The 23535-nt window shown below is 42.9% G+C and overlaps 1 long non-coding RNA gene across 1 annotated transcript in view; it reads right to left on the bottom strand.

The window, feature by feature from the left end:
• Positions 1 to 18625, bottom strand: part of LOC310745645 — a 31533-nt gene extending 12908 nt beyond the window's left edge. The window contains exons 1-2 of the long non-coding RNA XR_014540271.1: positions 18195 to 18625; positions 11745 to 11980 (exon numbers count right to left, since the gene is read on the bottom strand). This is a non-coding gene — a long non-coding RNA (uncharacterized lncRNA). The remainder of the gene's footprint in view (positions 1 to 11744; positions 11981 to 18194) is intronic.
• Between the last annotated feature and the right edge of the window lie 4910 nt (positions 18626 to 23535).

The raw sequence follows: 23535 nt of genomic DNA, 5'->3' as shown, positions 1-23535 counted from the left end.
CTTCCAAGAAAGCTATTGTTTAAGGGAGAAATTGCATTTAAGGTTTTTCTAAAAGAAAATTAAAGCACAATTTAAAACTACTAACAAAAGACTAATTTGACACAATAAAACTCATAGGTTTCTGCAATGAATTACAGAATGACAAATGCCTTGAGTCCACTTTTTTATTCAACATTTACTCTTCGAAAAGCACGATAGGACCATTATTACCAAAGCAAGAGTGACAAGCCAGTTAAATTAAACTTCTGCAACAAGACAGGGCTTTAAATTTCCTCTCTTTTTTATTTCCAGCTCATCTCCCTTCAATCAAACACTGAGACACATTGTCGTTGGAGAAGTGATAAGAAACCATTTAGTTACCCTCTAATAAAAAAATGGAGTTTTGTTTTCATTTCTTTTGTTTATAGAGTTTGAGCCAAACTAGATGATATGTGGCACATATCACTTAAAGGCGACGCTGTGTTCATGTTTCATTTAAGAGTGGCAATGGCAGTAGTTGCTGTGGGAAATTACTATAGCACAAGAATGGGGACCTATTTTCATTATTATTTATTGAATTTATATCCCACCCTAAGCCCAGGGGTCATAGAATAAAATCAAGATATAAAACCACAAAAGACGTAATAAAAATAAAAACAACAGCCCAATAGCCATCCCCAAAACAAAGCCCCACAATTTTTTTTAAAGGGCCTAGGATGTAAATTGGATCAACCAAAGGCCTGGTTTAAAAGGAACGTTTTTGCCTGGCACCTAAAGGTGCATAATGAAGGCACCAGGCGAACTTCCCTGGGGAGAGCGTTCCACAGATGGGGAGCCACTGCAGAGAAGGCCCCGTTCTCGTGTTGCCAGCCTCTCGAGGAGGAAGCACAAAAAGAAGGGCCTCAGAAAATGATCTCAAGGTTCGGGTAAGTTCATATGGAAAGAGGCCGTCCTTGAGGTATTGCGGTCCTGAGCCGAGTCCAGATATTACAGATATTACTGCCTTCAGCCCAAGCCAGCATGGCCAGTTGTCAGGAATGATGGGAATTGTAGTCCAATAACATCCCAAGGTCTGCAGATTTTCCCTTCCTGCTATAGTGCTGTACTTGGAAGTATGTTCCCTTGAAATGAATGGAACTGACTTCCAAGTAAGTAACATTCGGATCAGGGTGTAAAACCAAGAACTGTCCACTGTACCGGCTAATTAAATAAGCAGTAGCTGCAAGAGAAACAAAATTCATTTCTGGCTCATGAACCGTACCATTCCAAGTTGGCACTAAACGGCAAATAGCAAATCTCTGGAAACAGAAGTACATTCATGACATTCGATAGTAACTTGGCATATGTAAAACGACTGTCTCTAAAACATTCCCAGATGTCAGAATCCAGACATCTTTAGGGCATGCAAAGAATTTGTTTCAAGGAATGTATGTAAGCTAGCCCAAGACTAAAGAGCCTTATGAAAGCTGTTGACCCACCAGAAGCTAGATTGTCTCTATATTTAATAGATCCTTAAGGGTTTCTTATCCATGATGTGCCCCTTTAGATGCATTTGCCTCCTTTTAATAAAACAGGGGCTTCGTTTTCCAACCCATCAAATTTTGCGTTTTGCATCTGGTTTTGGATTACAGTTTGGGAATCCGTTCATTCATAGTGGCTGCAGCCGAGGAAGAACAAACTATTTGATCTCTCACGACGACATTTTATTTTATACAAGGAGAAGAAAACTATTAACAAGTGCCTACTGTGAAACTGCTTATGAGAAACTGTTTCAGTACACAGCCCAGGCAATTAAAATACCTTAACCCTGATAGTTAGTGTTTGAACTTGTATAAGCAAAGCAAATAGAAAGAGAAAACATAATAGCTTATAAAGCTGTAGAAACGATTTAGCCTGTTTAATCCTTAAGCTTATTTGCCCACTGCACACTTAAACCTGCTTAACTTGGTACACACTTTAATTTTGATGTGTGTGTGTGTGTTTTAAAAAAATACCACCTGGGAAAAAGCTTTAGGGCAGCAGCTCTCGAACACACTTCCCACCTCATGAATATCAGTTGAAAATTTCAGGTGCTTGAAAATTCTGGGGGTCTCAGTAGACCCCTTAATAAACTTTTTCTTGTTGTTGTTCTACAAATCAAAGTACAAACATAGTTTATATATGAATGACATTATTCTCTTCAACACAGGTAGCATCATCAAAAGCAACACTGTATTATGAAAATTGTGGTCCCCAGGCCAGGACACCAAAAAGAACCCCTTTAAATGCTTTCTGGATGTCCCATGATTATACAGTGGTACCTCAGGTTAAGTACTTGATTCGTTCCAAATGTCCGTACTGAACCTGAAACTGTTCTTAACCTGAAGCACCACTTTAGCTCATGGGGCTTCCTGCTGCTGCTGTGCCGCCAGAGCACGATTTCTGTTCTCATCCTGAAGCAAAGTTCTTAACCTGAGGTACTATTTTTGGGTTAGCGGAGTCTGTAACCTGAAGCATATGTAACCTGAAGCATATGTAACCCGAGGTACCACTGTATTATAAAGTAGTTGTATTCTAGGTTATAAATCAAGAACGGCTGGGAGCTGATTCTTTTTGTTTTCCAATGTATTTCTTATCAATAAATATTTCAGTGTGGCGCGAGGAAATTTTTATACTGGAAGTGCGGCCCAGAGAAAAAAGTTTGAGAACATGTCCTAATAGAACAGGCTTCCAGAAGGCATCTTAATATTGCAATTAAAAAAAAAACACCACTTAATTTTCTGCAGAAAGGACAAATAATGATTAAATGATTAAAAAAATACAGGTTGGCATTTTCATGTCATTCTAAAATGACACAGGGCATACTTGTTAATTAAAATGTCTTTTACATTGCTTTTTTTCCATCAAATGTAAGTAATACCCGGCCATACCATTTTCCAAAACGCTGTTTCTTTTCCTGCTCTTGGTCGCTGGTTGCGCTGCTCCATCCTTTGGTGTCACATTTTAATTCTCCCTCCCTCCCTCCCTCCATGTCCTTAGTTATCTGTCCCATGAATACCGTTGGAGGCGTGACATAATAGCAGAGTTTCATCAATACAGCAGCATAAAACGATTATAAACTAAGTGAGAAAAAGACAAGGTAATAACACATTATGAACACAAAAAGTAGGGCATCATGGTTCCATCTACATTATCAAAACCCTTCCTTAACTTAAAAACCATGGTTGTAAATCTGCACCTGTGGGCCCATCCTGGTCTGGATTAGCACTCAGCTCCCAGTGTCAGTGTTTACCATTCCAGAGGAGGCTGTAACGCCTCACCCTTTGATGTAAGGTGCCCAGCCAGCATCTTAAAAAGCAGAGACATCACCTTGCCGACAAAGGTCCATATAGTTAAAGCTATGGTTTTCCCAGTAGTGATGTATGGAAGTGAGAGCTGGACCATAAAAAAGGCTGATCGCCGAAGAATGGATGCTTTTGAATTATGGTGCTGGAGGAGACTCTTGAGAGTCCCATGGACTGCAAGAAGATCAAACCTATCCATTCTGAAGGAAATCAGCCCTGAGTGCTCACTGGAAGGACAGATCGTGAAGCTGAGGCTCCAATACTTTGGCCACCTCCTGAGAAGAGAAGACTCCCTGGAAAAGACCCTGATGTTGGGAAAGATGGAGGGCACAAGGAGAAGGGGACGACAGAGGACGAGATGGTTGGATAGTGTTCTCGAAGCTACCAGCATGAGTTTGACCAAACTGCGGGAGGCAGTGGAAGACAGGAGTGCCTGGCATGCTCTGGTCCAGGGGGTCATGAAGAGTCAGACACAACTAAACGACTAAACAACAACTACCCAGCCTAAGGCACTGAGAGAACCAGAGGCCTTGACAGCACTTTCCCTCCCCAAAACCAACACAGCCATCCCCTCCAGTACGATTCCAGATGTCAGACACTAAAGGCCTTTGCCACATGTGAGGAATATTCTCAGAGGACAGTGTGCTCTTTTATCCTTGTGAGGCTCGCTTGCACTGCCAAGAAAACATGCATTCCCCATGCCACACACAGGCTCATTTTACAAGATGCCGGCACACCTAAACCCAGTTCATATTTCCCCCCCCCCTAGAAAAGCAAGTTGCAAGTTGGAATAACCATAGCCAATTCTACAGTCCATTCGCTCCGGTCCTATTCTCGCTGTGCAATGTTATTTATCACACCCTTTCCCCAAGGGAGCTTGCATGAAGTTATCCCATCTGATGCTCACAGCATTCCTCTGAGGCAGTTCTGCCTGAGGGAGTTACTTGCCCAAAGGCCACCCAGCGAGAGCTTTATGGGTGAGGGAGGATTTGAAGAGAGGCCTCCCCAGTTTGGGCTGGTCCAAGACAGGAGTAAACAACAACAGTGTGCAATTTTTATCAGGGGACCACTTCAGCCGTACCATCTCCGCTCCGTTTCCCTTCAAAACGAGGCAGGCCTCCAAATTGTGTTTTTAAAACCCTGGGCAGGATGTGTTTGCTTTTGCTAAATACACACAGCGCCAAGCTGTAAAAGTCACACTTCACAGCAGGCCTCGCCAGCTGTGCTCTTCCTTGTCGAGAAACAGCTAAGTTAATGTTTCTCATCTCTCTCCCACAGCAACTATTTCACCGTGGATGTTTCCTCGCTAAATGCGACGAGGGATATGCCTAGGTAGACGACGTTGTTTATAAAGCCCAGGATATTATTCCGGGTGGACTTGCAATGCTACTCTTAACCAAGCTACTCATTCCGTTTCACTTGTTATAAGAATTCTAAGGTCCCAAATAAAAAATAAACGTTCATAAATGTACAAGGCAAACACATTCATAAGTATATAAACCACGTGTCTGAAATAGTACAGGAGAGCAATCCTGAAGCCATTTTGACTCTCCCACAAACCATTTTGGCTCTCCCAAATTGACCACAAATATTTCTCTGCAAGGAGGAAGGAAATGGGAGAGCCTCTCCATTGAATTTTGCTTACCTGTCTTAAGGGCATATCTGTGTATGAAGAGGATGAGCCTGTGACCTGGATTCAGGAATTTAAGTATTTACCATCAAAAAAGAATGGCCAGGCTGCCCAGGTAAAGCTATCAGCAGCCATTAACAGATATCCTGGCAGACAGGATTTCTGCTGTAGACCACCTCCTTCTGTAGTGCATGTATGATGTTTTGGGGGGTGGTCTTGGGACAAGGGTGGTGCTGTGGGTTAAACCACAGAACCTAGGACTTGCCGATCAGAAGGTCGGTGGTTCGAATCCCCGCAACGGGGTGAGCTCCTGCTGCTCGGTCCCTGCTCCTGCCAACCTAGCAGTTTGAAAGCACGTCAAAGTGCAAGAAGATAAATAGGTACCGCTCTGCCAAGAAGGTAAACGGTGTTTCCATGCGCTGCTCTGGTTCGCCAGATGACCCAGAAGCTGTACGCCGGCTCCTTCGGCCATTAAAGCGAGATGAGCGCCGCAACCCCAGAGTCATCCGCGACTGGACCTAATGGTCAGGGGTCCCTTTACACTTACCTTGGGCTACTGGGTGAGCAATTTCAAAAATCTATATAAGGGCTTGTGCACCATTGTTCTGGGTTCTTCCTCCCTCCTGCATGTGGTGAGTGAGGGCACTGTTGCAAGAGTTTAATAAAGATCAGGCTTACTAGCTGCTTTGCTTCTCAATATTGTCTCGTTGGTCTCTGTTATTTTCTCCTACCAATAGGGACTTAAGGACTTAAGGACTCTATATGGACTTAAGGACTCTATATGGGCTCTTGGATACCCCATAAGGGAAAAGGAGCAGGTATTTTCTATAACACACTTAAAAGCTTTTTTTTTTTTTTCTTGCTTTGACAAACTTTCTGGCTATTATCTTCCACCGTCTGTCTTCCCATTTGTTTTCTCTGCTCTAAATGTCTCTTCCAAGCTTCTTTCCCGGGTCAAGGAGTTCATGGGACCTCTTACCTCCTTGCCTCCCAAATTCACAGTCCACTTTGCTCTTGCCTGTTTAAGCAGATACTTCCAGACAGGTGTTTCTTGTGAGATCAACGCTGCTCATGCATGCAAGTTTTGTACAGTGTCCACACATCATAATCGGCATTAAAATGCCTAGCTGGGACAAAATGGATTGTTTCAAGAGGTGGCAAAAAGATATATCTAGATTTGTCTGGCAGGGCAAAAAGCCCAGAATAAAATTTAAGATACTAACTGATGCAAAAGAAAGAGGGGGGTTTGCCCTGCCGGACTTAAAGTTGTATTATGAATCAGCGGCTTTCTGCTGCCTGAAAAGTTGGCTGCTTCTTGAAAACACAGACATTTTGGATCTGGAAGGGTTCAATAACAGATTTGGCTGGCATGCATATATATGGTATGACAAGGTTAAAATTCATCAAGGTTTCAAAAACCATATTGTTAGGAAAGCATTATATAATGTTTGGATTTGGTACAAAGATTTGTTGGAAAACAAAACCCCCAGGTGGTTGTCACCAATGGAAGCTAAGGAAGTGAAAAAACTTAATATGGAACCCAAATGGCCAAAATATTGGGAAATTATAGAACATGAGGAGGGAAAAGTGAAATTGCAGAGCTATGAGAAATTGAAGTCAAAAGTAAGAGATAGGCTTCATTACTATCAGATAAATGAAGTTTTCAAACTGGACAGGAAAATTGGCTTCCAGGTGGAGAGGTCAAAATTAGAAACAGAGCTATTGGAACCCAATACTAAGAATCTGTCAAGAATGTATAACTTGCTGTTGAAATGGAATACACAGGACGAGACGGTTAAATCAGCTATGATTAAATGGGCACAAGACATTGGTCATAACATCATGTTTGCTGACTGGGAACAGTTATGGACCACCGGTATAAAGTTCACGGCATGTAATGCCTTAAGAGAGAACATTATGAAAATGATATATAGGTGGTACATGACCCCAGTCAAGCTGGCAAAAATTTACCACACGCCCAATAACAAATGTTGGAAATGTAAGGAAACTGAAGGTACCTTTTACCACCTTTGGTGGACGTGCCCTAGGATTAAGGTCTTCTGGGAAATGATTTATAATGAAATGAAAAAGGTGCTTAAATGCACTTTCGTGAAGAAACCAGAAGCTTTCCTCCTGGGCATGGTAGGCCAATTGGTGTCAAGGAAAGATAGGATGTTTTTTATGTATGCTACAACAGCAGCAAGAGTACTTTTAGCAAAGTATTGGAAGACACAAGAACTACCCACACTGGAAGAATGGCAGACCAAGGTGATTGACTACATGGGACTGGCGGAGATGACTGGCAGAATCCGTGACCAAGGGAAAGAGACGGTGGAGGAAGATTGGAAGAAATTTAAAGTTTATCTTAAGAATTGCTGTAAAATTAATGAATGTTAAAATGTCTTGGGTAATGCAAAATAGAATTGCAGTGACAAATAATTGGACATGAAAAAAAAAGAGTTAAAGAAAGTGCTACAAAAAATTGAAATTAGGGGTTGCTGGAATGATTTAAAACAGGGATGCAGAAAGGGGAGGTATGGGGAAGTCGCTGAAAGAAGGTTTTAGGAAAGAAAGGTCAAGAAATTATACATGTTTATATGTTTGTTTGTCTATGTATTGTGTTGTATTGTCTTTTAATATGTGTTGAAAAACCAATAAAAAAATTATAAAAAAAATAAATAAATGCCTAGCTGTATTGTTTTTTTTTTATCATATAATCCTCATTTGTCCTTTCTGCAGAAAATTAAGTTTTGGGGTTTTTTTATATATATAAAAAATTGGAATATTAAAATGCCTTCTGGAATCATGTTCTATTAGGACATGTTCTCAAACTTTTTTTCTCTGGGCCACACTTCCAGAATAAAAATTTGCTTGTGTCACACTGAAATATTTATTGATAAGAAATACATTGGAAAACAAAAAGAAACAGCTCCCAGCCATTCTTGATTTATAACCTAGAACACAACTACTTTATAATATGATCTTGGGGCATCCAGAAAGCATAAAACAACGCAGTTACATAAAACCATGAATCATTCCCAAAATAAAATTATGAATGAGCCTGTTACATATGTATGCAAAGTCAATGGGAGGTGTGAGCTTGCTTTCCCCAGGTAATCTCATTTATATTAGGTCTAATTCGAGACAAACAAACTCTCATCTCCTCATCAACGCAAGAAGCCTTTCTCTTTTCTGATCTTTCATAGGGAGGAAGGAGAGGAAGGAGAAGATGCTGCATCTTCTTGTCCCACCCACCCCGAAAGAGAGCAGGCGAGTTCGGTCCTATAGGGTGCTGCAACTTTGTGAGTGACTCCCCTGTGTTCAAGGAAGGTGCTCACAAAGGAGCAGCAATCAGCACTGCACAGAGAAATGATGTGATCCTCTGGGCTAAGGTTACCAGATTTTTTTCAAAGAATCCAGGGTTACTTTATTTTTCTAAAGAGAGAAAAAAAGTTCTTTTTAAAAAGTTATTTTTTAAAAAATAAAGTGTCCCTGGATTCTTTGAAAAAAATCTTTTCACATCCCAAATAACCAAAATCCTACCACTTATTAATTTTTAGGATTGTGGGGAGGCTCCCAAATCTATAACAATAAAGTGATCAGACGATGACCCTGGGTTGCAAAAAGGGGGTTTTTTTAAAGGAAGGTATTTATTGATGGGGTCTGTGTGGAGAGGGTAACAACGTTCAGATTTTTGGGCATTGAATTACAAGAGGATCTGTCCTGGAGTGTCAACACAAGGGGGCTTGTGAAGAAGGCGCAGCAGAGACTACTTTTTGAGAATTTTAAGGAAAAACCATCTTCTGCAGAAACTGCTGCTTGCCTTCTATCACTGTGCCATTGAGAGCGTGCTCACTTATGGCTTATGTGTGTGGTACGGAAGCTGTACTACCCAGGACAGGATGGGGTTGGGCAGAGTTGTTAAGGCAGCAGAGAGCATTGTTGGCTGCCCACTCTCCACCTTAGAGCAGATTTATGCCACAAGGTGCCATAGGAAGGCACTGGACATAGTAAAAGATCCATCGCATCCTGGTCACTGTCTCTTCGAGCTCCTGCCGTCGGGACGGAGATACAGGACGATGAAGACAAGAACGAGCCGTCTTAAGAACAGCTTCTTCTCCAGAGCAATCTCGGCCCTGAATGGGAAGCCTGGACTTTGAAAGTCATCTAATCTTCCTTGCTGTACTATACTGTATTATTTAATTAGTGTTTTTATGGAGCAGCCAAGTAATTTCGTTGTCCCCGAGAGGGGGCAATGACAATAAAGATATTATTATTATTATTATTATTATTATTATTATTATTATTATTATTGACTGCAGAAATGAAGACTGTTGATTGAGGGTGAAGTATAGGTGGGCTCCCACGAGGCAAGACACAGTGATAACAACAAGAACCATTATTGAACTACATAACTGGACAACAGGCGCAAAGCAACTGTTTATACATTTCTGAAGGCCTGGGCCACTCCCACTCCCAATGTGATTGGCTGTCTGAACTTCCAAGCTGCGAATCATGACTCAGAGTTTAAGGGCCAATGGCAGAGGCCCAAATCCTGAAATGTTCTGTGATTGGATATCATGTATCGAATCAGAACACAAGAGCTCAGATTCCTTAGTCCAGACTCAAGCTCAGGCAAACACAGACCACTGAATACATAACAGAAGGTAACTCACTGACCTTGGCTACTCTGATGTCCCTATAGTAAGGTAAAGGGACCCCTGACCATTAGGTCCAGTCCTGACCAACTCTGGGGTTGTGGAGCTCATCTTGCTTTATTTATTGGCCGAGGGAGCTGGCATACAGCTTCCGGGTCATGTGGCCAGCATGACTAAGCCGCTTCTGGCGAACGAGAGCAGCACACAGAAACGCTGTTTACCTTCCTGCCAGAGTGGTACCTATTTATCTGCTTGCACTTTGACATGCTTTCGAACGGCTAGGTTGGCAGGAGCAGGGACCGAGCAACGGGAGCTCACCCCATCACGGGGATTCGAATCGCCGACCTTCTGATCAGCAAGTCCTAGGCTCTGTGGTTTAACCCACAGCACCACCCCTATAGTAGCTTTGAATTTTATGGCTTTTAATTCCCCTCACAGCTTTGTTTCAGGAAAAAGAAAGCACCATTGTATCTTAAAGTATTTCCATTCAGGCAGATGGCTCTTTACTGCATGCACAGGTTAAAGGATTAATTCCAGGTTCTACTCTGGAAGCAAGTCTATTGACAGCACTTTCAGCGAAAATAGAAACAGTCTACGCGATGAGCTTTCCCCCTACTGAGGCGTAACACAGTTATAAAAATAGCACTGAAACAAAAGTGATATTATTATAGGCTTTTCTCCATCTCAAAAATTCTATTGCAGAAGCACACATTTCAGCAGTGGTGTAGCAGGGAAGACAGTTGCATGCTTCCATTGGTAGATATTTTCCATCTCCCTTGCAAAAAAGGAAATTGCACGCAGCCCTGCAATTTTGCATTTTGCAATGCACCTTGTTCAGTAATCCTCACATTTATTGCGCTAGAATCGTTACACGTAACTACTAAGGCGAGTGCCTTCAGAATCACTCCTCTTATACTCTGCTCACTTCCGAAGTAGCTCAGAATGTCTTTCATTGACATACAGTCTTCCATCCACGTAGGTATTTAACTTCTGCAGTACAACTGCACTATGAGCCTTTGGACCATTCTCTGACAGGCAAACTAGACATGACGTTAAAAGGGTGGTTGTATTTCACACATCTGGTTCTTTTCTTCCAAATATCTTCTGTGGCACAGTCCTATAACCATCAGGACACCAGTCCATAGGAAAGCGGATTATAATTCTCCCTAAAATTTGCCTCGCCTGCAAACCAACTACTAGCCGGGGGAGGAAGCTTTCATTGGTAGCAGTGGAAGTTTCTCTCGCAGAGATAACAAGCGCTTTTATTGGGGAGATGTAGTTTTCCGCAAGGAACATGGAGGAACGGTAACACACACACCACATGCCTAGTCAGGATCAATTTGGCTATAATTTTGAAGAAATAAGGAGACATGTTAAATGCAAACATGTACAGTGGTACCTCAGGTTAAGAACTTAATTCGTTCTGGAGGTCCGTTCTTAACCTGAAACTGTTCTTAACCTGAGGTACCACTTTAGCTAATGGGGCCTCCTGCTGCTGCCACGCCACCATCATGCGATTTCTGTTCTCATCCTGAAGCAAAGTTCTTTACCCGAGGTACTTTTTCTGGGTTAGCAGAGTCTGTAACCTGAAGCGTCTGTAACCCGAGGTACCCTGTATTCATCATCTTGTCTTGCTTGACCCTTAGCTAATCATAGCCTACGTTGTCCCCAGATGGGCAGGGTATTATTATTATTAACAACAGCGACAACATTCCTCCTCCTCCTCTCCTCCTCCTCCTCCTCCTCTTCTTTTCTTCTTCTTCTTCCTCCTGTGCAATTTGCAGCTTACAAGTCATGGATCCCAACAGAAGGTAAAAATGTAATTTATGTAATGGAACATAAATAAGTTTCTGAAGACTCACAATTGTTTGCCTATGTCTTAACAGAGGGCCTTCTCTGTAATGGCTCCCAGCCTGTGGAACACCCTCCCATCAGATCTCAAGGAAATAAACAACTATCTGACTTTTAGAAGACATCTGAAGGCAGCCCTGTTTAGGGACTTTTTAATGTCTGGTGTTTTATTGTGCTTTTTATTCTGTTGGGAGCCACCCAGAATGACTGGGGAAATCCAGCCAGATGGATGGGATATACATAAATAATAATAATAATAATAACTATTATTATTATTATTATTATTATTATTATTATGCTTACCTGTGCTGGAGGTTGCAACATCCTCAGTTTTCCTTGAGTTTGACCTACTGCACAGGCTCTTTCCTGCATCCTAAAAACAACACTTTCTGTTGTGTTTTGCTTCAGCCTGCTAAGATTTATCGCAGCAGAAATCATGCTGGCAAGCTATGGGAGGATCTATCGTTTGATTAAGTGATTAATTCCAGAATTGATGTCTTGGCCAATATCTCCCGTGAAGAATCCTCAGAATGCTACACCTGCAGGCACAAGAAAGTATAAAGTTTAAATTTAGCCAGGCTGTTCACAGAAGCAATAGTCGGGACTGCATACACTCCTTGCTAAAAAGTTTAAATTGTGATTGGGAAACAGAGGAGCAGATTTTCACAATTCTGGTCATTTAGCTTCACTCCTCCCTCCTGCTGCCAATAATTTTAAGAACAGAAGAAGATAGTAGGAGTCCTGCTGGATTAGACCCTTATTTTCCCAACCTGATGCCCATGGGAAGTCAACAAACAGGACATGGGCACAACAACATTCTCCCACTCATATTCTCAGCAGCTAGTAATCGAAGGCAAGGTGTCTTCAGCACTAAGGGCAGTAGACAGGATTGAATTTGACACTTCAAATTGCCCATTCACCCAGTTTGGGGAGATACCTTTGGGAGTCCTCACAATTCCTCCTTTTTTTGCCACCCTGAATGGGGCAGATGAGATGGATATGATGCTAGAGACGAATGTCAAATCATGAGCCCCCTTGACTCCTGTCCCTCCTGGCTTAGTAAACCTAGCAGATGAGAGTTGACTGGTCCAAAGTACTGTTCCTAATTGGAGCCAGATGTATCTACCAATTTCAGTTCCTCAGATCCTCATTTCCCCCCTTTCTAAAGTTCAGTTCATCCTATTTGCATATACATTTGTGATTAATAATAATAATAATAACCTCCACTTGAAAATTCTTGCGCATTTTTACCACATTTCTCCTCCCACAAACACTTTTGTGTGCAATCTTGCCTTTTGCATAGATTTTTGCGAGCTGTTTTTATCCAGAATAAACGCAATTTTGTACATTGTTTTCACTAATATTTGAATTTTGGTATGGGTTTTTTGGTTGGAAAACTGCCTCATAAAATTCAGAGAAATGGGAATTGCAAAGGAAAACTGTCACATTTTGATTGGCACAGGAGCAATTAATTTTGTAGGTTCACAATAAAGGTAAAGGTAAAGGACCCCGAACAGTTAAGTCCAGTCAAAGGCGAATATGCGGCGCTCATCTTGCTTTCAGGCCAAGGGAGCCAGCATTTGTTCACAGACAGCTTTCCAAGTCATGTGGCCAGCATGACTAAACTGCTTCTGGTGCAACAGGACCGTCCCGGGTGTCAGAGCACACGGAAACGCTGTTTACCTTCCTGTCACAGCGGTACCTATTTATCTACTTGCACTGGTGTACTCTAAACACCCTTAATCTCTTGCTGCTTTTATTCGAACTCGCTGTTCTAAACTGCTGCAATGACAACTTTGGTTGACCTAACTTTTGCCCATCACAGTTATCAGTAAGACATGGGTTCCACTTAAGCCAGTGCGAAAATTTCTCCTGCATTTCCCCCTACTGCTCTGCATCCATTCACAGGAAATAAATTGCATGTGGAAATTATCAAAGGGGAGAGAAAACGTCTGTGAAATTCTTGTGGGTAAGGTGCAGAGTTTGGGGTTCACTTACCTTACACCTGAGGTAGTGGAAGGGTGTTTGTGAAGGCCGTTTCTTTCATTCTGCAATTCATCACACACTTCCTGGGTGACCACACTTAAATTAAAACCCAGGGGAAGACATCATGAGGTAACGCCTTCCATTGTGCTTTTTCAGATTAGAAAACAAAGGAAGCCAGGGAGGCAGCAAAGTGTTGCTGAAACATTTACAGGTAAGAAATATACATACACCCTGCTTGGCCATCTCTCAACAGTAAGGTAAAAAAGGTAAAGGGACCCCTGACCATTAGGTCCAGTCATGGCCGACTCTGGGGTTGCAGTGCTCATCTCGCTTTATTGGCCAAGGGAGCCGGCGTACAGCTTCTGGGTCATGTGGCCAGGATGACTAAGCCACTTCTGGCGAACCAGAGCAGCGCACGGAAACACCGTTTACCTTCCCGCCGGAGCGGTACCTATTTATCTACTTGCACTTGATGTGCTTTCGAACTGCTAGGTTGGCAGGAGCTAGGACCGAGCAACGGGAGCTCACCCCGTCGCGGGGATTCAAACCGCCGACCTTCTGATCGGCAAGTCCTAGGCTCTGTGGTTTAACCCACAGCGCCACCCGCGTCCCCAACAGTAAGGTAAAGCTCATCAAAAGAAATTCTCAGGTGCCCTGAGAATGAGGCAGAAAAATGGAAGCTTGTTTTACAGAGGAAGAAAACTTTCAAGAAATTGGAGGACAGATTCCAACATAGCACTAGGTCTGTGGTTTGTGTTTTCTCTATTTTTGTATATTCTCTATCTATTGTGTTTTGTATTTTCTGTTATGGGTGATGAAGTAAAACTGAAACAAATATGTGTACTTTTTTGCAGTATTTATGTGAGAGGCAAATGTTGATTAAACTCTAGAAGTGTTGATCACATTTTTCAGAGCATATTGGCAGGGGCAGATCTTGGTAATATGCTGCCCTGTGCGAGGCCGTTTGAAACCATCCCCACCAACCCTCCTGGAAGGCGTGAGGCTCTGGCATGGTCCTCATCTCCTTTCCAAAGCCCGTAAATGCTTGCCTGACTTTGGGAAGAAGGAAGGGGGACTCCAGGACCCTGTCAGAACCCTCACACCTCCTTCCTGAAGTTTGGCAAGTGTTTGAGAAGGCACCCTTCTCTGCTGTGTGCCCAGTGCGAACACACAACTCGCACTACCCTAAATCCTCTGATATTCGCTTGGATCCTAATGTAAGTTAACTTGTTCATAGAAACAATTCTCAGCCCCTCCTCTCTCAGAACATTGTTCAGAAGAGTTCCCTCTCCTCTGGAGAGACTTCTAGGGGTGCTGGTGGCTGCAGGGTGGAGAGGAGGAGGCAACAGAAAACTTACCTTCCGTGAACTTCCTTAGGTTAACTTATCTTGGGATCTTAGGCTGCAGTCCCACCCCCGCTTACCTGGCCTCAGTGAATTAAATAGGACGTACTTCTGAGTAGATGTGCTTAGGGTTGCTGCCAAAGCCATTCGCAATGGCTTTCCTTCCTACTTACCCATTTACCTATCTCCCCACATCCCCTGTAAATCCTGCCAGTGAGCTAAGACACTCTTGAAGCATTGTTGACCAAATATATGTTTCTTTTCATATGGCAAATGAATGTTCCATGCTGGCTTCAGTACTTGGCTTTAGTAAGATACAATCTTAATCTAATGAAGAACTGACATGGAAGCCGCAGCTGAAAATCTTCCTTTTAATCAGGCCTGTAATTTTATACTAGTTTATGCACCCAGTACCTCTTCTTCCCAGAACACCAGAGACATGCTTTTTTCTTTTTCTTTTTCTTTTTTGCTTTTCAAAATAATGTAATCATGTCTACAGCCCTGTAGCATAATGAGAAGCAAATGTTCTGGGGCCTCCAAACTAGGACCAAATATGATTCATTTACTTCATCCAGGAGAAGAAAGCCTGTTCCTCCTTCATTTGTGTCCTGCTTGTTGCAGAACCTACTCCAAGAAGCCATGGATGGGGGAAAGGAGGAAGCATACAGAGCTTACATTGTGGATGGATTGATTTATTATTATTATTATTATTATTATTATTATTATTATTATTATTATTATTATTTGTATAGCACTCTACAGTGGTACCTCGGGTTACATACGCTTCAGGTTACATACGCTTCAGGTTACAGACTCTGCTAACCCAGAAATAGTGCTTCAGGTTAAGAACTTTGCTTCAGGATGAGAACAGAAATTGTGCTCCGGCGGTGCGGCAGCAGCAGGAGGCCTCATTAGCTAAAGTGGTGCTTCAGGTTAAGAACAGTTTCAGGTTAAGAACGGACCTCCGGAACAAATTAAGTACTTAACCCGAGGTACCACTGTATATCCGCAGGTCTTCAAAGTGGCCTTGATCTGCTATCAGAAAATATTCTTTCTGAATTCAAGTACATATATTCTCATGATTCTCCCTGACTGAAGCCCACAAACCACCAGAGATTTGCAGACCAGTTTGAGAACCTCTGGTCTAGCTTCTAGCCCACCACTAAGGAACCTTTGTGCATTTCACAAGGTCATTTTGGAAAATACACGCTATCAGTGTTTATATTTCACAAGGAACCTTCCGGGCTTACTAGTAGCTTTGGGAACAAGAGCTACCGAGAAACCATAAGACATGAGAAACCCTCAAACATTTTCAATGCACTTCAGGCCGTGAAACCCATTTCATGTACTGTGATCTATAGCATGTGTCCTGCTCCGGCTGCCACAAAGTCCATTCTCTCAATATGCAACACAATGTGTCACTGAGCTGATGCTTTCCTATCAGTTATGTTTTCACCTGGAGAAACAACATGTCCACCTCCTGCAGCCTCCCCTGGACACTGAGATCCAGCTCCGAGGGTCTTCTGGTGGTTCCCTCATTGCGAGAAGTGAGGTTACAGGGAACCAAACGGAGGGCCTTCTCGGTAGTGGCGCCTGCCCTGTGGAACACCCTCCCATCAGATGTCAAGGAAATAAGCAGCTATCCTATTTTTAAAACACATCTGAAGGCAGCCTTGTTTAGGGAAGTTTTTAATATTTAATTTAATGCTGTATTGTTTTTAACACTCGATTGGGAGCCGCCCAGAGTGGCTGGGAAAATTCAGCCAGCTGGACGGTGTATAAATAATAAATTTTGTTGTTGTTGTTGTTGTTGTTGTTGTTGTTGTTGTTGTTGTTGTAATTTTCTTGGTAGTGGGGCGCAGTAGGGCTGCAGAGGGTATCTGTGATCCCACCTTATTATTGGGTGCTAAAAGCTAACAGCACAGCAAAAAGGTTGAGCAATGAGCAGCCATAATTGCATAATACAGATTTACCTTTGCGAACGTAATAGCAATGTATAAGAATCTCTCTCTCAGTTTGTGGGAGAGTGGTTAAATCAGAAGCATCGCTGAGAGCCTGCTTCTCTGCGGAGTCCGGTTAGGCAAATGCATGTTGTGCCAAGGGCCATTCATCATTTCTCCCTGTATAACATCTAAGTGTTTCTTAATTACCCTAATGTTTTTGCTTTGGATGACTTTGACTTAGGGGTCAATCCACATGTCAGTTACCACTTCTGTAACCGAGTGATTCTTGACAGTTTCTCGTATCTCATTGTGCGTTCTTTTCCTTCCCAGCATTATCTCCTCGGATGGAATGAAAATTGTAACTTTGGATGACATTGCCCATTAGGATTTTATATACCTCGATTAATAACCTCTTAAAGCCATCACTTTCTCCACCGCCTTCTGCCTCCCCCTAATGCGTATAAACAACATGTCTTTTGTTAGCTAAACTGCACCGACTTCGTGTTTTCATTTTGGAATAAATCCATCCCTACTTTCTGAGTGTCACAGTCATTTTCCTACAGACATTAGCAGATCTGTGCCTCGAGGGAGGCAGAAGGCAGATTGCCAGCGTAAGTATGGAGGAACTGCAGAATAGTCGGCTAGCAAGTCTGAAACAGTAGCTTTGAAGGCCATAGCTCAGTAGTAGAACATCTGCTTTGCTTGTAGAAGATCTCAGGTTCAGTCCCCAATATCTCCAGGTAGACTGGGAGACTGTCCTGTCCAAAACCCTGGAGAGCTTCTACCAGTCAGTGTGGACAATAAAGAGCTGGAATGGGGCAATGGTCTAACTTAGCAGGAGGCAGCTTCCTATGTTTGTTGGGGAAGGAGAAAGATCCAGACTATATGTTCTAGACCAACCCTATGCATGTCAATTCAGAGGCAAATCCTAGTGAATTAAATGAGGGTTAGTCCCAGGTAAGTGGGTATAGGATTGCAACCTCAGTCACACTTCGATCCCATAGAAATCAGTGTGAAATTTAACTTTTTTATTTCAATGGGAACTAACTGGGGCTAGTTCCATCCCTACCTGATGGAGCGTCTCCACCCCCATTGTTCTGCCCAGACACTGAGGTCCAGCTCTGAGGGCCTTCTGGTGGTTCTCTTACTGTGAGAAGCAAAGCTATAGGGAACCAGGCAGGGGGCCTTCTCGGTAGTGGCGCCCGCCCTGTGGACCGCCCTCCCATCAGATCTCAATGAAATAAACAACTATCTGACTTAGAAGACATCTGAAGGCAGCCCTGTTTAGGGACGTTTTTAATGTCTGATGTTTTATTGTGCTTTTAATTCTGTTGGGAGCCACCCAGAATGGCTGGGGAAATTCAGCCAGATGGATGGGGTATTATTATTATTAATTATCATTATCATCATCAAAGATACACCAAAAGGAAAAACGATTTTATTTTATTATTTTATTTTATTTTAGTTCCTGAAATTCTTACCTAGCCTTCAACATAAGGTCCCAGGATGGATTGTTATTGACTGTCTTGAGATATAACGGAGTGCGCCTCCAAGTCAAACTGCTGCATCCCCAAAGTGCAGGCCTGAGTAGTGTGTCTGGAGGTCCTGGGCTGCCAAGATGACAAGACCCCTTCTCTCAGCCTCGCTGATGGGGTCCGAAGGAAAGCAGAGCAGTATGTTTGGCACCAGCTTGGCTGCAGGAGTTGCTGGAAGGAGACATAGAAGGTGCCATGCATCCGTCTTAGGGACTCCACTCCAGAGTTGTGTAGGGTTTGCTCCTTACCCTTTTCTTTTCCCGAAGATATCCCACAAGGCAGTGGAGGTTTAGGATCAGAGTTTTCCTTCTCCTAGGTGGTCTACCTTCCCAGGTGGACAAGCTCCATCTGCCCATCACTTCCCTCTACAGCACATGCAGAAATTATTGTCTCATCCGCTCAATCCTCTGAAGTCTGTCTTTGCATGCAGAGGAAGTTCCTAACTCACTGAGGGTTTGAGACCCACTAACTACCCACACATGGGATGCGGATGGTGCTGTGGGTTAAACCACAGAGCCTAGGACTTGCAGATCAGAAGGTTGGGGGTTCGAATCCCTGTGACAGGGTGAGCTCCCATTGCTCGGTCCCTGCTCCTGACAACCTAGCAGTTTGAAAGCACGTCAAGGTACAAGTAGATAAATAGGTACCACTCTGGCGGGAAGGTAAACGGCGTTTCCGTGCGCTGCTCTGGTTTGACAGAAGCGGCTTAGTCATGCTGGCCACATGACCCAGAAGCTGTATGCCGGCTCCCTCGGCCAGTAAAGCGAGGTGAGCGCCGCAACCCGAGTTGGCCACTACTGGACCTAATGGTCAGGGGTCCCTTTACCTTTACCTTTACCTTTAACTACCCACACCTGGTTTAACCAGCCAGTCAAATCAGTTCCCGGGGTGTATGAAAATCAGTTAAAGCAACATACAATCAGAAGCATGGCTGGGTCCGAAAAACATATATTAGGTGTCAAAGATCAGAGTAAAGAAACAATACAATGAAGGTGCCAGGTGTGTCTGTTTGGAGAGGGAATGCCACACACAGCTAAGGGGCTGTCATGGAAAATTCCCTTCTCCTGAGCAGCCACATCCAAAGCTTCTAAGACAGGCAGAACTGCTAGGAGGGTTCCTTCCAACCTTTGAGAGGGTCTGTATGGTGGTCTTTCAAATGCACTTGAATGAATGAATGAATGAAACTTTATTTGCGTCTGCCATAAGCCATAGCAACAAAAGAACATTGCAATATACACAGAACAGAAATAAAAAGTTGAGTATATAAAACACAGTTTAGGGTCCTGAATGGTGGATCTTATTCTGATTGCCCCAGCTAAAAACCTCACAACCTTTGCTGTCACCTGCTCACCTTGATCTGCCAAGAGAAAGGACACTGTGGCAGTGGCTGGGCAACCCAGAATGGACAATAAAAGAAGGGTGATAATCTCATTCCTCAAGTCTTTATAAAGAGTGCAAGCCAGAAGGGCATGCGCCACCGATTCGGTACTGCCATCTCCACAGGGACATAAGCGTTTTTCGTGAGGTATCTGTTGGAATCGTCCCTCAAGTACAGCCGAGGGCAATACATTCAATCTTGCGAGAGTAAAAGCGCGTCTATATTTTGCAGTTGCTAGGTTATGCAGATAGGATGCCAGAGAATCAAAATAGGAAGGCGGATTTATTTATTTATTTTCAAAAAATTTATTGGTTTTCTCTTATAACACAAAAACATAAACACAAAAGAAAAACGTTACACTTAACACAACATAACAACGTAACAATAATAAAAACAAAACAATGAAAGAAGAATTATTTCTTCTTATTTCCTGGTATATTTGCATTGCTAAAAGACTTCCTCGACACCCTCCAATCCGAATTTCATCATATCACATCTTTTGCAGTTCCCAATTTCATATTTTATAACACCAATATCTTTTTCCACCAATTACGAATTTCTAATCTTTACTCCCTATTGTAATCCATAATATTCACTATTTGTTAACCTTTTTTCCATCCCTCAGCCTAATCTGTTACTTCTAAGAGTTTCTTAATATCTTATATTACAATATCTAGGTAAATATTCTTTGTATTTCTTCCAGTCTTCTTGTGTTTCCTTCTCTTTCTGGTCGCGGATTCTTCCAGTCAGGTCAGCCAGCTCTCAAAAGTCCATCATCTTCATCTGCCATTCTTCTATTGTAGGTATTTCTTGAAATTTCCAATTTTTGGCTAATAAAAGTCTTGCTGCTATAGTGGCATACAAAAACAATCTAACATCCTTCTTGGGCAATTCCGATCCTATTATTCCAAGTAGGAGGGCCTCTGGTTTCTTAATAAATGTTTTTTTCAACATTTTTAAAAAATCATTATAAATCTTTTCCCAGAAGTCTTTCACCTTGGAACACATATGATAAAACGTACCTTCTGTCTCTTTACATTTCCAACATAAATTATCCTTAGTGTGGGAGAAGGTGGATTTAGGGCATGCCTTTCTCCGATGTCATTACAGATAAGGAGTGAGCTGTACATAGCAAATAAACAAAGGGGAAATGGCTGTTGAGCTGCACCCGGTATTGTGAGGCCTGAGGAGGTGATGATGATGATGATGATGCCTCTCCAGCTGCTCTTATTGGCTGTGGACGCCCTGTGATGTCACATAAGCACATGGCAGCTTAGCGGATATACAAAAGCTGCCCAAGGGGAAAACCCAAGGCAAAGCTTGAAAAGGACACAGTGGACAACAGTTGTGTCATTCAGTACTTGGTGATCTCCTTCCGCATGGAGGTGAAGTGGCAAATGGAAGGAGGCCATCATCCATCAATGAGATGCTGTGGAGCAACGAGAAGGCAAGTGTACCTGCTGAGCAGGACCGCGGCTTGAAAGCGGCAGATATCCATGGTTGGAAGCTGGCGATGGACCTGGCAGAAGGTGTGATTGGCATGTGGAAGCCCGGGACGCCACAGGGCTGAAGTTTGTGCATGTAAGCTGGTTGAAATTCACCTTCAGAAGGCCATTGACAAAAGTTGTGTGTATATTTGTGGGCTGATGCTGGGGTAAGTATGAATGGAGAGTGGACATAGGTCACCTACCAGACAAGGTATGCCTGGGAATTGCATGGTCAGCTAGCGGTGTAGGCTGCCCTTCAGGCTCCGGGCGAATGAACCACTGGATATTCATCCATCTCCATCAGGCAAGGCCTCCTTCCACCTGCCTTGCCCCACCCTCCGACCCTGGGTCTCCTCATAAGGAAGCTGTGCCTGCAGGAAGAACTGTGAGGGGAGAGACTCCATCAGGCAAGGCCTCCTTCCACCTGCCTTGCTCTACCCTCTGCTTCTCAATGTGTATTGTATTGTTTTATGTACTGTGGCTTGCCGTTTTATTGCTTATAGTTCAGATATTATTGTAACTGTTGAGTGGATTTCTGTTTAACTTTTATATGCTGATATTATTTTATAACATTCTAATTATTATTGAATGTTACTTTTTTGATGTAGGTTGCCTATTTTAAAGTTATGTTTTATTATAAAATTTTATTATTGCATTAGATTGTTATAAGATGTACATTTTTTGTTTCTTCAGCGTGTAAAGCGCCTTGAGTATTGTAAGCTGGAAAGGCGGTATACAAATTAAAAATGATGATGATGATGATGGATATTCATGGGTGGAAGCCAGCAGAGGTTGCCAGGCTGGCCAGTGGAAGTGGCTGGATGATAACTGTTGAATGAGGGCCATTCCCTTCACCGTATCTGTGTTTGCCTTTCATGGATCAATCAATTTCCTTTATTCGACCGATAGTCAGAAATAAAACATTACACAATAATTATAAACTACAACATCATAGGGGTACATAAATAAGGTAGGGTTAGGGTACTAGACTTCTCACAGATAACCCACATCAAAGCATTCAGTTATACGTTTCCGACACTTGAGTGCCAGGAAAAGGAATTTAGCCACTGACAAAGTTGTTTTCCCTGAAGACTTATTTAGCAGATATGCTGTCTGCTTTCCTCTTTGTCGGGAACTGAGCTGGGGTAAGTATGGAGTTATAAGGTACTGTCTTAAATCGTTGTAGATGGGACAGCTCAGTAAGATGTGCTCTGTGGATTCTACCTCACCCAATGCACAGTGGCATAATCTCTGGTCATATGGGACTCCTCCATATCTTCCCTTCAGAACCGCCGAGTCAAGAACATTCAGCCTAGCCGCAGTAAATAGTCTGCGGTATTCCACGTAGTGGATATCCGCCAGGTAGCGAGCTGGAGCAGCCCGATACAACTGCTCCCCCAGAAACAACCCAGGTTTCACACGGGCTATGTCCTCCTGTCTGGCAATATCCCTTAAACTTTGAGCGATCCCCGCCTTTGCGTGGCTATACGTCATGGACTCTATATAAAGGGAGGACAACCCGCACTTCTGCACTTCCTCCACTATCTCCCCTTCCCATGGAGATTTAAAGTTATCCCTCAGAATCAAGGGGGCCAAACCCACCGGTCTGAAACAGAGCTTGAGCCATAGCCATAACTTCGCTTTCAGGGCCACATACCTAAAGGCTTGACAACCGGTTTCCAATCTCATGATTGCGCCTGCCACAGAGGGGGGGATCCTGAGTATGGCCCTGAGGAATTGGGTTTGGAGCCTTTCATGGATGTCACAAGCCTACGAGACTTTCCCCGAAAGCAGCAATGAAGGGACAGCAGAGCTTAAGCAAGCCGTCTTCTACTTCTAAATCAAGGTATTTCTAAATACATCTAAGAAACGTTCATGGCATTCCCCTTTCCAGTACCAGAATGGGAAGCTGTGCAGATGCATCCCTAAGCAATTGCCTTGGGCTACAAACTTCCTGTGATGTCACATTGACATGATTGGTCTGAGAAGTTTGGAGGAATGCGCTGAAGCTGGGACTGGGTTGTCAGAGATAAAAATGAAATTAATTTGCTTCTCAAAGTTTCCCCTCAAAATTCCCCTCTGCAAATTTTAGTATTGTCTTGAATACCTGACATGTATCATTCATCACTCTCTCAAACTTCCCACACATTTAAGTTTTCTATGGACACTTTGTTCCATCAGAAGGGTGTGTGTGTGTGTGATATTGCAGGAGGACAGAGTATTCTTCGTGGGAGGTTTGACTTGCTCATTTTACTCATTTTTAACTGTGGGCTTTTTTGCCTTCTTTTAAATTATATTGCTATTACCGTATTTTTTGCTCTATAAGACTCACTTTTTCCCTCCTAAAAAGTAAGGGGGAATGTGTGTGTGTCTTATGGAGCGAATGCAGCCTGTGCGGCTATCCCAGAAGCCAGAACAGCAA

This window comes from Podarcis filfolensis, assembly GCF_964270895.1.
Source record: "Podarcis filfolensis genome assembly, chromosome: 12".
NCBI classification, from domain to species: Eukaryota; Metazoa; Chordata; class Lepidosauria; order Squamata; family Lacertidae; genus Podarcis; species Podarcis filfolensis.
The sequence above is the reverse complement of the archived record's forward strand: the minus strand, read 5'-3'. Positions and strand labels throughout refer to the sequence as shown.